This window comes from Entelurus aequoreus, linkage group LG09, assembly GCF_033978785.1.
Source record: "Entelurus aequoreus isolate RoL-2023_Sb linkage group LG09, RoL_Eaeq_v1.1, whole genome shotgun sequence".
Lineage (NCBI taxonomy): Eukaryota > Metazoa > Chordata > Actinopteri > Syngnathiformes > Syngnathidae > Entelurus > Entelurus aequoreus.
In genome coordinates, this window is record NC_084739.1 from 53,837,259 (window position 1) to 53,853,665 (window position 16,407).

Sequence of the window (16,407 nt, forward strand, 5' to 3'; positions counted from 1 at the left end):
ACTAACTTGTGTCTTTGCAAACCTAACAAAATATTTTTTTCCAGTAAAACTCACAAAGATATGTGGTTTAGGAGTTATGTTTAAATAACTTTCATATTGAATGTGGCAGTTATACTGTCATTATGAGTAAAACCACATTTTTGTATTTGTAAACCTTACCAAAATACCTGATTCTGGTCAAACTCACTGTAGTAAAGTGAAGTACTTCTTATAATGCTCAACTCGAACTTTTAATGAAGTCCAGCACACAGATACAACATACACAGCTGTTAGCTCTACTGTTGTCAAAACACTGCTGGCCCCGGTGCCTAGGACCCCGCCTGAACCCCTAGTGGTGGTCACGGTGCTGCCTGAACAAAAAGGCACATTAGCATTACAACATTCCCTCCACCCATAGTCCAGTCAAATATTTATACTCCCCTCTTAGTGTAATACACAACCCCCATAAATCACTGAGTCTGTATGAGAACATAGTCCTTAAGATATGATGGAGGTTTCCTTTGGCGAGCGGTGTCCCTGACTCCCACTTCTGCATCCTGTGCTTGATCACCTGGTTCCTGCTCATCGGGTTCCAGATCAACTAGTTCCTGATCAACTGCTCCTGGTGGTGCTGAATGGAAATCCTCGGGAAAACTGTACTCTGATGTGTCACGAAGAGTTTCCTTCTGATCATAACGTGGACGCATCTGATCCTGATGTCTTCTCACCAGCTTGCCATCTTGAGTTTTTGCTGTCCAAGACACTGGACCAGTCCTCTCCACGAGTCTCGCCTGAATCCATTTCTGACCCGCATATCCTCGTATGTATACAGCCTCACAGTCTGTGAACACTCGGTCCCTGGCCCTTTTGTCATGGTTTTGTTTTTGTTTTGCCTGGTTTGAGCCCACTTTGTCTGACAGCTGCGTTCGCAATCTCCTGTTCATTAGCAGCTCCGCAGGCGTAATGCCGGTTGTAGTCTGAGGGGTTGATCTGTATTTAAAGAGAAACCTAGACACCTTTGTTTCCACACTTCCCTCCCCTATCTTCTTGATGGCTTCCTTGAAGACCCGTACAGCCATTTGAGGACGGGTGGTATGGGGCTGTTGTCACATGTTTTACGCCATTTTTCTGAGGAAATTTTCAAACTCTGCACTGACCAGACTTGGCCCATTGCTGGGATGCCATGAGTGGCAAATATGCTTCTCAATTTCTCAATAGTTATTGAGGAGGTTATGGACTGCATTGGGATGATCTCCATCCATTTGGAGTAAGCATCGATGACAATCAAAAACATTTTTCCCAGAATGGGCCCGCAAAAATCCAAATCCATGGCTGATTTGGCCACTCCCAGGGATGCAGCGGCGCGGCCGGAGGTGTGGCCTGGTTAGCTTGACATGTATGACATCTGCGCACTGCTGCCTCCAACTCCTCATCCATGTTGGGCCACCATACGTAACTTCGGGCTAGGGATTTCATCCTTGAGACCCCTGGATGAGCTGCATGTAGCTCTTCCGTCATTACCTGCCGACCCCGAGGTGGTATTACCACCGTTGTCCCCCACAGAAGGCAGCCATCCTCCACACTCAGCTCATGCTGTCTTTTCATATACGGCTTCACTCGTGGATCAGCACATACCTTGGGCCAGGAACCATGTAACAGCCATTGTTGCACTCTGGACAATATTGGATCTCGTCTGGTCCAGTCCCGGATCTGCTTGGCTTGCAATGGTGTGCCATTCAAGTGTTCCATCAGCATTATTACCTCTTCCTCGCGTGGTGTACTGCTGGGCATGACTGGCAATGGGAGTCGGCTTAAGGCATCAGCGTTCCCATGTTTCGAGCCTTCCTTGTATTCTAAGGTGTATTCATAAGCTGCCAAAAGCAAGGCCCACCTCTGCATTCTGGCTGCTGCCAACTGTGGAAGGCTTTTGCTCTCACCCAAAAGACCCAGCAGCGGTTTGTGATCTGTGACGACGGTGCAGTGCTTGCCGAAAAGGTATTGATGAAATTTTTTTAGGCCAAACATGATGGCTAGTGCCTCCTTTTCCAATTGAGAGTAACCCCTCTCAGCCACTGTTAGTGAACGGGACATGTATCCAATGGGCTTTTCTGAACCATCTGGGAAACGGTGAGATAGAACGGCCCCCACACCGTAAGGGGAAGCATCACAGGCCAGATAAAGTGGCTTTCCGTCATCAAAGTGTATCAATAGTTTATCAGATTGGAGACACTTTTTTGCTGCCTCGAATGTTCGACTCTGATTCGTCGTCCATTTCCACGCATTTCCCTTTCTCAACAGTTCATGTAAAGGCTCCAAGATGGTGGATATGTTTGGCAAGAATCTGTGATAGTAATTTAGCATTCCAAGTAAGGATTTCAACTGTGTCTGGTCAGTTGGCTGAGGAGCATTTACAATGGCTTCAACTTTATCTGCCACTGGATGGATGCCGTTGCAGTTAATTTTGTAACCGAGATACACTACCTCGGGTGCCATGAACACACATTTTTGTCGTTGCAAGCGAAGGCCTGCAGCTGCAATTCTTTCAAGCACCTCTCCGAGATTTTTTAAGTGGCTAGCATCATCCTTCCCTGTTACTAAGATGTCGTCCACTCTCACCACTCCTTGAGACAGTCCTTGCAATAGACCATCCATGGTGCGCTGGAAAATGCCTGGTGCCGAAGACACTCCATACGGCAATCTTGTGTACTGGTATAGTCCTCGATGTGTGTTTATTGTTGTGAACTTCTTTGAGTCCTCATCTAACCTGAGTTGCTGGTAGGCTTGAGACATGTCCAGTTTGGTAAATTTTTGTCCACCTCCTAATACTGCTAACAAGTCCTCTGTTTTCGGGATTGGGTAGTTATCTAATTTTGACACTGGGTTTACAGTGACTTTATAGTCCCCACAGATTCTAGTTGTTTTGTCCGGTTTTATGATGGGCACAATGGGGGCGGCCCACTCCGAAAATTTCACGGGTTCAAGAATGCCTTCCTTCTCCAGCCTTACTAATTCAGCCTCAACTTTGTCTTTTAGTGCGTATGGCAGTGGTCGAGCTTTGAAATATCTTGGCTTGGCATCTCGCTCAACATAGATTTTTGCTGAGGCCCCGACTAACATGCCCAGTTCCTTCTTAAAAACATCCTCATGTCTCGTGAGTAGCTCATCTAAGTCCTGCTGCATACTTAACCTCAGGCTAAATACAGTGCTCCAATCTATTTTAATTGCTTTCAACCAATTTCTGCCCATGAGATTTGGGCCCTCTCCCTTTACCACCAGTAATGGTAATTGTTTTGCCTGCCCTCTGTAGTTGACTTGCACTTGCAGTTTCCCTAACACTCCCACCTTGTCTTTGGTGTAGGTGTATAGTTTCACATGTGTGTGTTGGAGTCTTCCTCCCCCCATCTTTTGGTACGTGTCCTCAGTAATTATCGTCATGCCTGTTCCAGTGTCAATTTCAAATTCAACGTCATGTCCATTTATTTGTATGTGCTCTTTGTATGGCTCCACTTTCTCCTCCATAGTCAGGTTATAGAGTGTGTGTGCATATTCTACATTTTCGGTCTCATTTCCCAACCTGTAAGTTGCACCTGATGTTGGTCCTTCAGGTTTCCTTATCTGCCTGGCACTGCGACATTTTCTGGCCAAGTGCCCCCTCTTGTGGCAATTGTGGCAAATTGCATCAATGAACCGGCAGTCTGTCGGCCCATGACTACCACCGCACCGGAAACAGCCACTCAGTGGGACGCGCCGATCTGCTCCTAGCTGGACTTTGTGGACCGTTCCTTCTGCCCCAGTTAGTTGCAAGTCCGCCAGGTCCTTGGATGCTGTTTCCATCGATGTGGCCAAGTCAATGGCCCGTGCTAGAGTCAATTTTTCATCATCCTCAGACAACAAACGACGTTGGATGTTATCCTCGTTGATACCACACACAAGTCTGTCTCTAAGCATGTCATCTAATGCAGTTCCAAATTTGCAATGTTCCGTGAGCCTCCTTAGCTCCGCAACAAACGAAGAAACAGACTGACCTTGTTGTCTCAATTTGGAATGAAATTTGAATCGTTCCACAATCAAACTGGGTTTTGGCGCAAAGCGATCCGTTAATTTCTGAAGCATCTCCGTCAATGTCATGTCTGTATCCGCCGGCTTACCGGGCTGGCACAAATCCCGCAACACTGCATATACTTTGGCGCCACACAAACTCAGGAAAATTGCTTTCTGTTGTCCTTCGTCTGTGATTTTGTTAGCCACGAAGTAAAATTCCAGTCGTTCAGCATACTGTTGCCAATCATCCGTAGTTTGGTCAAACTCCGTTAAATTTCCAAACAACGCCATTGAAGTCTTGATTTATCCTCGTCGCCAATGTAGTAAAGTGAAGTACTTCTTATAATGCTCAACTCGAACTTTTAATGAAGTCCAGCACACAGATACAACATACACAGCTGTTAGCTCTACTGTTGTCAAAACACTGCTGGCCCCGGTGCTTAGGACCCCGCCTGAACCCCTAGTGGTGGTCACGGTGCTGCCTGAACAAAAAGGCACATTAACATTACAACACTCACATAGATACAACATTACAGGCATTTTTAGACATTATGCATGTTTGGTTTTGGAGCTCTGTTTATATAACTTTCATATTTAGTATGACAGTTATACCATCATATTGAGTAAAAAAACCTAATTTGTGTCTTTATAAACCTTACAAAATATTTTTTTCCAGTAAAACTCACAAAGTTACATTTCTCAAGGCATTATTAGCCATTTTGCATGTGTGGTTTAGGAGTTATGTTTAAATAACTGTCATATTGAATGTTGCAGTTATACTGTCATTATGAGTAAAACCTAATTTTTGTATTTGTAAACCTTACCAAAATACCTGATTCTGGTAAAACTCACATGAAATCAATATTACAGGCATTTTTAGACGGGTTGCAAGTTTGGTTTTGGAGTTATGTTTATATAACTTTTATATTTAGTATGACAGTTATATGTCATATTTAGTAAAAAAAAAACTAACTTGTGTCTTTACAAACCTTACAAAATATTTTTTTCCAGTAAAACTCACAAATATACATTTCTCCAGGCATTATTAGCCATTTTGCATGTGTGGTTTAGGAGTTATGTTTAAATAACTGTCAGATTGAATGTGACAGTATACTGTGTGAGTAAAACCCATATTTTGTATTTGCAAACCCTACAAAAACAACTGACATTCGGGCCTGTCCCCATGGGTCACCCCTTCAATGGGCTCACCACTCATGGGGTCATAGAGGTCGGGTGCGTTGTGAGCTGGGCGGAGGCCGAACAGGGCACTTGGCGGTCTGATCCTTGGCTACATAAGCTAGCTCTTGGGACGTGGAATGTCACCTCGCTGGGGGGGAAGGAACCTGAACTAGTGCGCGAGGTGGAGAAGTTCCCGCTGGTTATAATCGGACTCACTTCGACGCACAGCAAGGGCTCTGGAACCTGTTCTCTCGAGAGGGGCTGGACTCTCTTCCACACTGGCGTTGCACGCAGTGAGAGGCGACGAGCTGGGGTAGCAATTCGTGTTCCCCCCTGGCTCAAAGCCTGCACGTTGGAGTTCAACCCAGTGGACGAGAGGGTAGCTTCCCTCCGCCTTCGGGTGGGGGGGCGGGTCCTGACTGTTGTTTGTGCTTACGCACCAAACAGCAGTTCAGAGTACCAACCCTTTTTGGATACACTCGAGGGAGTACTGGAAAGTGCTCCGGGTGCCCCGGGTGATTCCCTTGTCCTACTGGTGGGGGACTTCAACGCTCATGTTGGCAACCACAGTGAAACCTGGAGAGGCATGATTGGGGAGAATGGCCGCCCGGATCTGAACCCGAGTGGTGTTTTGTTATTGGACTTTTGTGCTCGTCACAGATTGTCCATAACAAACACAATGTTCAAACATAAGGGTGTCCATATGTGCACTTGGCACCAGGACACCCTAGGCTGCAGTTCCATTATCGACTTTGTAGTTGTGTCAGTGTGTAGTTGCGGCCTCATGTTTTAGACACTCGGGTGAAGATCACCACCTGGTGGTGAGTTGGCTGCGATGTGGGGGAGGATGCCGGACAGACCTGGCAGGCCCAAACGCATTGTGAGGGTCTGCTCGGAATGTCTGGCAGAGTCTCCTGTCAGAAAGAGTTTCAATTCCCACCTCCGGAAGAACTTTGAATTTGTCACGAGGAAGGTGTTGGACATTGAGTACGAGTGGACCATGTTCCGCACCTCTATTGTCGAGGCGGCTGATTGGAGCTGTGGCCGCAAGGTAGTTGGTGCCTGTCGTGGCGGTAATCCTAGAACCCGTTGGTGGACACCGGCGTTGAGGGATGCTGTCAAGCTGAAGAAGGAGTCCTTCGGGTTCTTTTGGCTCATAGGACAGGTACCAACAGGCCTTGGCTTGCGGTGTGCGGCTTCAGCAGTCGCAGAGGCAAAAACTCGGATATGGGAGGAGTTCGGAGAAGCCATGGAAAACGACTTCCGGACGGCTTCAAGGACCACAGGCGCCGGTTCCGGGCGCTGCGTCTGGGCCCGGAGGATCAGCCTTTCGTGCTAGGGCAGCAGTTGCGGGACGCGGCGGTGCGCTGGCTGCAGCCGAGGGAGGCTGACGGCAGGGTGATGGAGCTGATCCTCCATTCCTGTAAGCGATCCTGGCGTGGACATCGGCCTGGGTTCGATACCACCGCCCTCAAACCTGGCAGCGGCGGTAACGTGGCGGAGGACCACTTGGCGGAGGACCACTTGGCGGTGCACCGCGAGACGCGGAAGGAGGATAAGGCCGCGGAAGCGGCCGAGCAACCAGTGCGCGGCGCTGGCCTAGGGGCGCCCGCCGGTGCCACGGCCCCGGACTACGGCCCCGGACCACTAACTTTCCTGTTTTTCATGGCCCTCAGGTCCGGCCGCGTCAGATGCTGTGGTTCCCCCGCAATCGGCTCCTCGAATGCCTGGGCAGGCGTGCTGGAGGTGTGGGCAGTCCAGTCACATGCGGCGGGAATGCCCGCTCATGGAGAGGGGCAGGTAATCCGGGTTGGCGGCTCTCCGGCACCCTCCCCGGGCCGGGATAGACATACTATGTACCGGTTAGGATACAAGGGAGTACACCACCGGGCGATGGTGGATTCGGGCTGCAAGCAGTCCATGATCCACAAGAGCCAGGTTCGACCCGGGGCGTTGAGGAAAGATACACGGGTGACGATCAAATGTGTGCATGGGGATATTCACGAGTACCCTATCTTGCCGGTGGAAATTTTTTTCAAAGGGAAAAAATATAGTGTTAAGGTGGCTTTAAATTCGCACCTGGCGTACACCTTAATCTTGGGGACCAATTGGGCGGGGTTTAATGAGTTAGGGAAGCAGTGCGCAGGGGTGCGCTCACAACCGGTAGCGAAATGGGTAATGGGAAATCTGCACTGTTCTCAGCAGCGACGCGAGGTCATCCGACGCTGCCGAAGGGGAGGGGGAACCGGCGGAGGCTTCGCAAGAAGCCCCCCTGGTCCCCCAATGGCACCCCGTGGACAATTTTCCACTCGAGCAGTCTCGAGATGACACTCTGCGCTCGACCTGGGACAAGTGATAGCAATTGATGGGCAGCTGGTGCGCCCGGGAATAGCGCGGGTATTTCCTCACTTTGCATTAATCAGGGACAGATTATACAGAGTGAGTCGTGACACTCAGACGGGGGAAGAAATCACCCAGTTGTTGGTGCCTAAAAGCCGCCAGGAAACGGTTATCCAGGCGGCGCATTTTAGCCCCATGGCCGGTCACATGGGGTATGATAAGACACTTAACCGGGTTATGGTCTGGTTCTATTGGCCAGGCATCCGGGCAGACGTTCGCCGCTGGTGTGCGGCCTGCCCGGACTGCCAGCTAGTCAATCCAGCAGCCACCCCTAGGGCGCCTTTACGTCCATTGCCAGTCATGGAGGTCTCGTTTGAGCGGATTGGCATGGACCTCGTTGGACCATTTCACCCAAAGACATCGCTTTGCGCTAGTCCTGGTGGATTACCCAACTCGCTATCCCGAAGCAGTGCCGCTGCGGTCCATCTCTGCAAAGAGATGGACCGCAAGCGCTGTTTCAGGTCATCTCCCGAGTCGAAATCCCAAAAGAGATTCTGACTGACCAAGGCACATCCTTTATGTCACGCACGATAAAGGAGCTGTACGGATTATTGGGGATCAAATCCATTCGGACCAGCGTCTACCACCCGCAGACCGACGGGCTGGTGGAGCGGCTGAATAGAACATTGAAATCCATGATCCGTAAGTTCGTGCACGAGGACAAACCAAATTGGCATAAATGGTTGGATCCCCTGTTATTTGCAGTGCGGGATGTTCCCTAGGCCTCGACGAGGTTTTCCCCTTTTGAATTATTGTTCGGCAGAAAGCCGCGCGGGGTGCTGGACCTAGTTAAAGAAAGCTGGGAGGAAGGTCCAATCCCCAGCAAAAATGAAATTCAATACGTCATGGACTTGAGAGCAAAACTCCACACATTGGGGCACTTGTCACGTGAGAATTTGTTCCGGGCCCAGGAGTGTCAGCAGCGCCTGTATAACAGGGGAACGCAACTCAGACAATTTTCACCGGGAGATAAAGTACTTGTATTACTCCCAGCATCCAGCTTCAAATTACTCGCCAAGTGGCAAGGACCCTTTGTGGTCACACGACGAGTGGGTGACGTTGATTATGTGGTCAGGCCTTCTGACCGGGGCGGAGCAACAAAAATTTACCACCTCAACCTCCTAAAAATATGGAGGGAGGCGGAGCCTGTCTCCATGGTGACGGCGATAGAGGAGAGCGAAGAGCTGGGGCCGGAGGTCCTCCGCTCCACCCGGCCCTCCCCTCTCCTCTGTGATAATCAGATTGCAGCAGCGCTTCTCTGATGCGTTCTCCCCCCTGCCAGGCCGCACGAGCCTCATTCAGCATCACATTGAGACCAGCCCAGGCGTGACGGTGTGGTCTCTATAGGTTAACCCTATAGGTTAACCGAACACAAGCGCAAAGTTGTTCGGGAAGAATTAAAAACTATGCTGGAATTGGGAGTGATAGAAGTGCGTGGTGCAGCCCTATAGTTCTGGTAGGGAAGAAAGATGGGTCTGTGCGCTTCTGTGCGGACTACCGCAAGGTAAATGAAGTGTCACGCTTCGACACCTACCCAATATCCCGGGTTGACGAGCTCCTGGACCGGCTGGGCACTGCTCGTTTATTTACGACACTGGATTTGACCAAGGGCTACTGGCAGATTACCTTGTCTCCAGAGTCCAAGGAAAAAAACGGCGTTCTCCACTCCGTAAGGATTATACCAATTCGTGACCCTTCTGTTCGGCTTGTTCGGTGCGCCCACCACATTTCAGAAACTCATTGAAATGTTTATTTCAATGAGCATATTCAGCATGCGTCCCCATGCTGAATATGCTGCCGCTTACCTGGATGATGTCATCATCCAGAGTAGCAGCTGGGCGGAGCATATGCAGAGGGTGGGGGCAGTGCTCGAGTCCCTGAGGCGGGCAGGGCTCACCGCCAACCCGGCGAAGTGCGCGGTTGGCCGGCGGGAGGTACAGTATCTGGGGTACCACTTGGGAGGAGGGCAGGTGCGCCCGCAGGTAGATAAAACAGCCGCAATTGCGGCCTGCCCGACTCCCAAGTAAAAAAAAGAGGTGAGGCAGTTTTTAGGGCTGGCAGGTTACTACCGGAGATTCATCCCCCGGTTTGCGGACCTGACCAGCCCACTAACTGACCTCACCCGAAAAGGTGCTCCAGAACTGGTCCAGTGGACGGGGCAGTGCCAGCAGGCATTTAAGAGGGTTAAGAAGGCCCTTTGCGAGGAGCCGGTCCTGCACATGCCTGATTTTTCCCTCCCGTTCTGTTTGCAGGAGCAGTTTTGTCCCAGCGGGTGGGGGGCGTTGACCGCCCTGTGCTATACATCAGCAGGAAACTGTCGGACCGGGAGGCGAGGTACAGCACGGAGCGGGAGAGGGGGAGTAGGCGCGGCCGGACGGCTTCCCGGCCTAAGTCTGGCGGTGGAGGTATGTGGAGGGGGGCGTGGTCGGTGCGCTTACTGCAGGAGTGTGCCAGGGCTTTGGAACACAGCTGACAGGTGATTAGATTGCCCAGCTGGGGACAGTTGTCTAATCACATGTTATTCTTATCAGTAGCGGCCGGGAGCAGGAGGAGGAGGAGGGCTTGGATAGACGGAAGCACGCGGAACAGTGAGGAGTTGGACTGAAAAGTCGAAAATCGTGCGATAAATTTGATGACAAAAAAACCTTGTTAAACCCAGAACGCTGGTCTCCAGATCACATGTGTGATCAGCAGAACCCACTGGGAGGCAACCTCCACATATTTATACTGTCATATTGAGTAAAAACCCAATTTTGTATTAAAACTCACATATATACATTATTTCAGGCATTTTTAGACATATTTCTTGTTTGGTGTTGGAGTTATGTTTTTATAACTTTCATATTTAGTATGACAGTTATACTGTCATATTGAGTAAAAAAAACTGATCTTTGGACTTTGCAAACCTTACAAAAGATCATTTTTTTAGTAAAACTCACAAACACTTTATTCCAGGCATTATTAGACAGTTTGCATGTTTGGTTTTAAAGTTATGTTTGAATACATTTTCATTGCTTTTTCCGCATTATCTCTGGATTCTAAGAACATTACTGTCATATAGAGTAAAAAACAAATTTTCGTATTTGCAAACCTTACAAAATCTTATGTTTCTATTAATACTCACAAAGATACATTATTTCAGGCATTACTAGCCATTGTGCATCTATGTTTAAATAACTGTCATATTGAGTGTGACAGTTATACTGTCATATTGAGTAAAAACACATTTTTGTATTTGCAAAACTTAAAAAAGTGTGTGTTTCTTTTAAAACTCACAAAGATACATTATTTCAGGCATTTTTAGCCATTTTGTATATATATAGTTTTGGAGTTATGTTTAAATAACTGTCATATTGAGTGTGACAGTTACACTGTCATATTGAGTAAAAACACAATTTTGTATTTGCAAACCTTACAGAAACACCTGATTCTATTACAACTCACATAGATACATTATTTCAGGCATTTTTAGACATATTCCATGTTTGGTTTTGGAGTTATGTTTATGTAACTTCCATATTTAGTATGACAGTTATACTGTCATATTAGGGGGAAAAAACGAATTGTCTTTGCAAACTTTACAAAAGATAATTTTTTTAGTAAAACTCACAAAGACACATTATTGTCTTTGTAACGTCATATTGAGTGTGACCGTTTTACTGTCATATTGAGTAAAAACACATTTTTGTGTTTGCAAACCTTACAAAATCTAATGTTTATTTTAAAACTCACAAAGATACATTATTTCAGGTATTACTAGCCATTTTGCATGTATGGTTTAGGAGTTATGTTTAAATAAATGTCATACTTAGTTTGACAGTAACAAATGTATGTCTTTGCAAACCTTGCAAAATATATATTTTTTGTAAAACTCACAAATAAACATAATTCCAGGCATTAATAGACATTTTGCATGTTTGCTTAAAGTTATGTTTGAATAAATTTGTATTGCTTTTTTCGAATTATCTCAGGATTCTAAGAACATTTTTATTTCATATTGAGTAAAAAACGAAATTTTGTATTTGCAAACCTTACAAAGTCTTATGTTTATTTTAAAACCCACAAATATACATTATTTCAGGCATTACTAGCGATTTTGCATGTATGGTTTAGGAGTTATGTTTAAATAACTGTCACATTGAGTGTGACAGTTATACTGTCATTTTGAGTAAAAACACAATTTTTGTATTTGCAAACCTTACAGAAACACCTGATTCTATTAAAACTCACAGAGATACATTATTTCAGGCATTTTTAGACATATTTCATGTTTGGTTTTGAAGTTATAATTATGTAATTTCCATATTTAGTATGACAGTTATACTGTCATATTGAGTAAAACAAACTAATGTATGTCTTTGCAAACCTTACAAAAGATCTTCTTTTTTTTAGTAAAACTCACAAAGACACATTATTCCAGGCATTATTAGACATTTTGCATATTTGGTTTTAAAGTTATGTTTGAATACATTTGTATTGCTTTTTTCGCATTATCTCAGGATTCTAAGAACATTACTGTCATATTAAGTAAAAATAATTTTTGTGTTTGCAAGCCTTAAAAAAATCTTATGGTTCTTTTAAAACTCACATATATATACATTATTTCAGGCATTACTAGCCATTTTGCATCTATGGTTTAGGACTTTTGTTTAAATAACTGTCATATTGAGTGTGACAGTTTTACTGTCATATTGAGTAAAAACACATTTTTGTATTTGCAAACCTTACAAAATCTTATGTTTCTTTTAATACTCACAAAGTTACATCATTTCAGGCATTACTAACCATTTTGCATCTATGTTTAGATAACTGTCATATTGAGTGTTCCCTCGCTGCTGCGAGCGCACCTCCGCAGGGCTGCAGGAGATCTGCCTGGGATGAACGAGCTGCCTTCATAAACCCGCACAACCTGCCATGCCGTGCCGGAATATAATCTGCTGTTACCTTTGTAAGCACCCCGTGTCTGGCTTCCATCCCGCGAACTCGCTCTACCCCTGTGACTTCCTTGTTTCCATTGTGTCTGATGTTCCTGTTGTCTTCCCGCAGCGCTTCCCGAGTTCTCCTGTGATCCCTGTTGTTCTCCCTGCCCTCCTGTGCCCTCCCCCGGCCCGAGTGAGAGGTACTGTATACCGGTAAGGTTACAAGGGGGTACATACCGGGCGATGGTGGATTCGGGCTGTGAGCAGTCCATGATTCACCAGAACCTGGTTCGACCCGGGGCTTTGAGGCAGGCAGCACGGGTGAAAATTAGATGTGTTCATGGGGATTTTGTATGATGGGCAAAAGCATAGTGTCAAGGTTGCTGTAAGTGCGCACCTTACGCACCCCGTAACTCGGGGTGCTCTGCCCTGCCCTCCCCCCTCCTCTGTGATAATCAGCTCACGTTAGCGCAGAAAGCGGATGTTGCCAAGCTGCAGCAGCGCTTTTCTGATGTGTTCTCCACTTGGCCCGGCCGCACGAACCTCATCCAACATCATATTGAAACCAGCCCGGGTGTTACGGTGCGGTCTCGGCCCTACAGGCTCCTCGAACACAAACGCAAAGTGATTCAAGAGGAATTAAAATCCATGCTGGAGTTGGGGGTAATAGAATAATCCCACAGTGTGGTGCAGCCCCATCGTTCTGGTAGGGAAGAAGGATGGGTCTGTGCGGTTCTGTGTGGATTACCGTAATGTAAATGAAGTATCATGTTTTGACGCTTACCAAATGCCCCGGGTCGACGAGCTCCTGGATCGGCTGGGCACTGCTCGTTTTTTACGACACTGAATTTGTACAGTACAGTATTTGGGATACTACTTGGGACTCCTCCCAAGTGGTACCCCAAATACTGTATTTCCCTCCGGCCAACTGTACACTTCGCCGGGTTGACGGTGAACCCCGCCTGCCTCAGGGACTCGAGCACTGCCCCCACCCCGCATGTGTTCTTCCCAGCCGCTACTCTGGATGATGACGTCATCCAGGTAGGCGGCCGCGTATGGAGTGGGAGGGTACAGCACCTGGTCCCTGAGGCGCTGGAACGTGGCGTACAGTTCAGTATTTGGGGTACCACTTGGGAGGAGTCCCAAGTGGTACCCCAAATACTGTACTTCCCTCCGGCCAACTGCACACTTCGCCGGGTTGCGCCAGCAGGTAGACAAAACAGCGACAATTGCGGGCCGCAAGACGAAAAAAGAGGTGAGGCAGTTTTTGGGTCTGGCAGGTTACTACCGGAGATTTATCCCCCGGTTTGCGGACCTGACCAGCCCACTAACTGACCTCACCCGAAAGGGTGCTCCAGTCAACTGACTGGCAAAGGCAAACTTAAATAATGCCTCTAATTAGTGCTCAGGTAGCAGGTGAGCGGCTGAACACTAATCAAAGACAGGTGAACATAATTAGCATCAGGTGCGTGAGTCCAAGACGTGAAACAGGTGACACTAATGGTTGTCAAGGTAACAAACAAACAAGGAAGTGCAACCAGGAACTATGGAGTCTTTAAACAAAAAATAACATAAAACATAATCCAAACCACAGATCATGACAGTTATACTGTCATATTGAGTAAAAACAATAATTGTTGTATTTGCAAACCTTACAAAATATAATTTTTCTAGTAAAACTCACAAAGATACATTATTCCAGGCATTATTAGACATTTTGCATGTTTTTTTTAGGAGTTATGTTTGAAAAAAAATGTAATTGCTTTTTTCGCATTATCTCAGGATTCTAAGAACATTACTGTCATATTGAGTAAAAAAACTATTTTTTTGTATTTGCAAACCTTACAAAAGCTCATGCTTCTAGGAAAACTCATATATATATATATATATATATATATATATATATATATATATATATATATATATATATATATATATATATATATATATATATATATATATATATATATATATGAGTTTTCCTAGAAGTACATGTATATACATACATATATATGTATATACATGTGTATATATATATATATATATATATATATATATATATATATATATATACACACATGTATATACATACTGTATATATATATACAGTATATAAATATATATATATATATATATATATATATATATATATATATGTGTACAAATATATATATATATATATATATACAGTATACATATATACAGTATGTATATACATGTGTGTATATATATATATTTTTATATATATATATAGATATATATATATATATATATATACACATGTATATACATATATATATATGTATATACATGTATATATATGTATATACATGTATATATATATATATATATATATATATATATATATACATGTATATACATACTGTATATATATACACATGTATATATATATATATATATATATATGTATATACACTGCTGCATACGCAGCTGCCTACCTGGATGACGTCATCATCCAGAGTAGCGGCTGGGAAGAACACATGCAGGGTGGGGGCAGTGCTCGAATCCCTGAGGCAGGCGGGGCTCACCGCCAACCCGGGGAAGTGTGCAGTTGGCCGGAGGGAAGTACAGATTTGGGGTACCACTTGGGAGGAGGGCAGGTGCGCCAGCAGGTAGACAAAACAGCAGCAATTGCGGCCTGCCCAACCCCCAAGACGAAAAAAGAGGTGAGGCAGTTTTTGGGTCTGGCAGGTTACTACCGGAGATTTAGCCCCCGGTTTGCGGCCCTGACCAGCCCACTAACTGACCTCACCCGAAAGGGTGCTCCAGATCTGGTCCAGTGGACGGAGCAGAGCCAGCAGGCGTCTGTGAGGGTTAAAAAGGCCCTCTGCGAGGAGCCGGTCCTGCACATGCCTGATTTTTCTCTCCCGTTTTGTCTGCAGGCTGACGCGTGGGAGCTGTTATGGCCCAGCAGGTGGAGGGCGTTGACCGCCCCATCCTTTACATCAGCCAGAAGCTCTCCGACCGGGAGGCGAGGTACAGCACTGTGGAGAGGGAGTGCCTCACCATCCTGTGGGCGGTCGGGGCCCTCTGGTACTACCTCCTGGGGCGCTCATTCAGTCTCTGCTCGGTTCACAAACCCCTCCAGTGGCTCCAACGCATGCAAGATGCCAACGCACAGATCACCCGTTGGTATCTAGTTTACAACCCTACAATTTTAGAGTGATCCACAGACCAGGGGTGTAGATGGCGGTGGCCGACTTCCTCTCCCGCTCCCTCACGGGGGTAAAGGGGGTGTAGGCGCGGCCGGACGGCTTCCCGGCCCGCGTCTGGCGGTGGAGGTATGTGGAGGGGGGCGTGGCCTGCGGGCCTGCAGCGAAGCGGGGTGTGCCAGGACCGACCTCGAAATCAGCGACAGGTGCGTAGATGGCCCACCTGGGCCTTGTTATCTAATCACCTGTCAGCAGCAGCCAGGAGGAGAGACGGAGTGGGAGCTGGAGGGGAGCTGGCGTGAGAGCGAGAGCGAGAGAGAAAGAGACCAAAAGACAATTACTGAAAAGCAACCTGGGACATTACGTCAAAATAAAACAATATTGTAACCCTGAAACAGGCTTTCATGTCGGTGCTTGGTGGTCTGAAGAACCCCCTGGAGGGCAACCTCCACACTGTTATATTGTCATATTGAGTAAAAAAACAAACTAATGTGTTTTTGCAAACCTTACAAAAGATAAATTTTCTTGTAAAAGTCAATAATATACATTATTCCAGGCATTATTAGACATTTTGCATGTTTGGTTAAGGAGTAATGTTTAATAAAATTTTTATTGCTTTTTTCGCATTATCTCATGATTCTAAGAACATTACTGTCATATTGAGTAAAAAACTAATTTTTGTGTTTGCAAGCCTTAAAAAAAACATATGTTTCTCG

The 16,407-nt window shown here is 46.2% G+C and overlaps 1 pseudogene; it reads right to left on the reverse strand.

Moving 5' to 3' along the window:
• Positions 1 to 449: 449 nt before the first annotated feature.
• LOC133656997 (uncharacterized protein K02A2.6-like) lies at positions 450 to 3,096 on the reverse strand (annotated as a pseudogene).
• Positions 3,097 to 16,407: the final 13,311 nt, after the last annotated feature.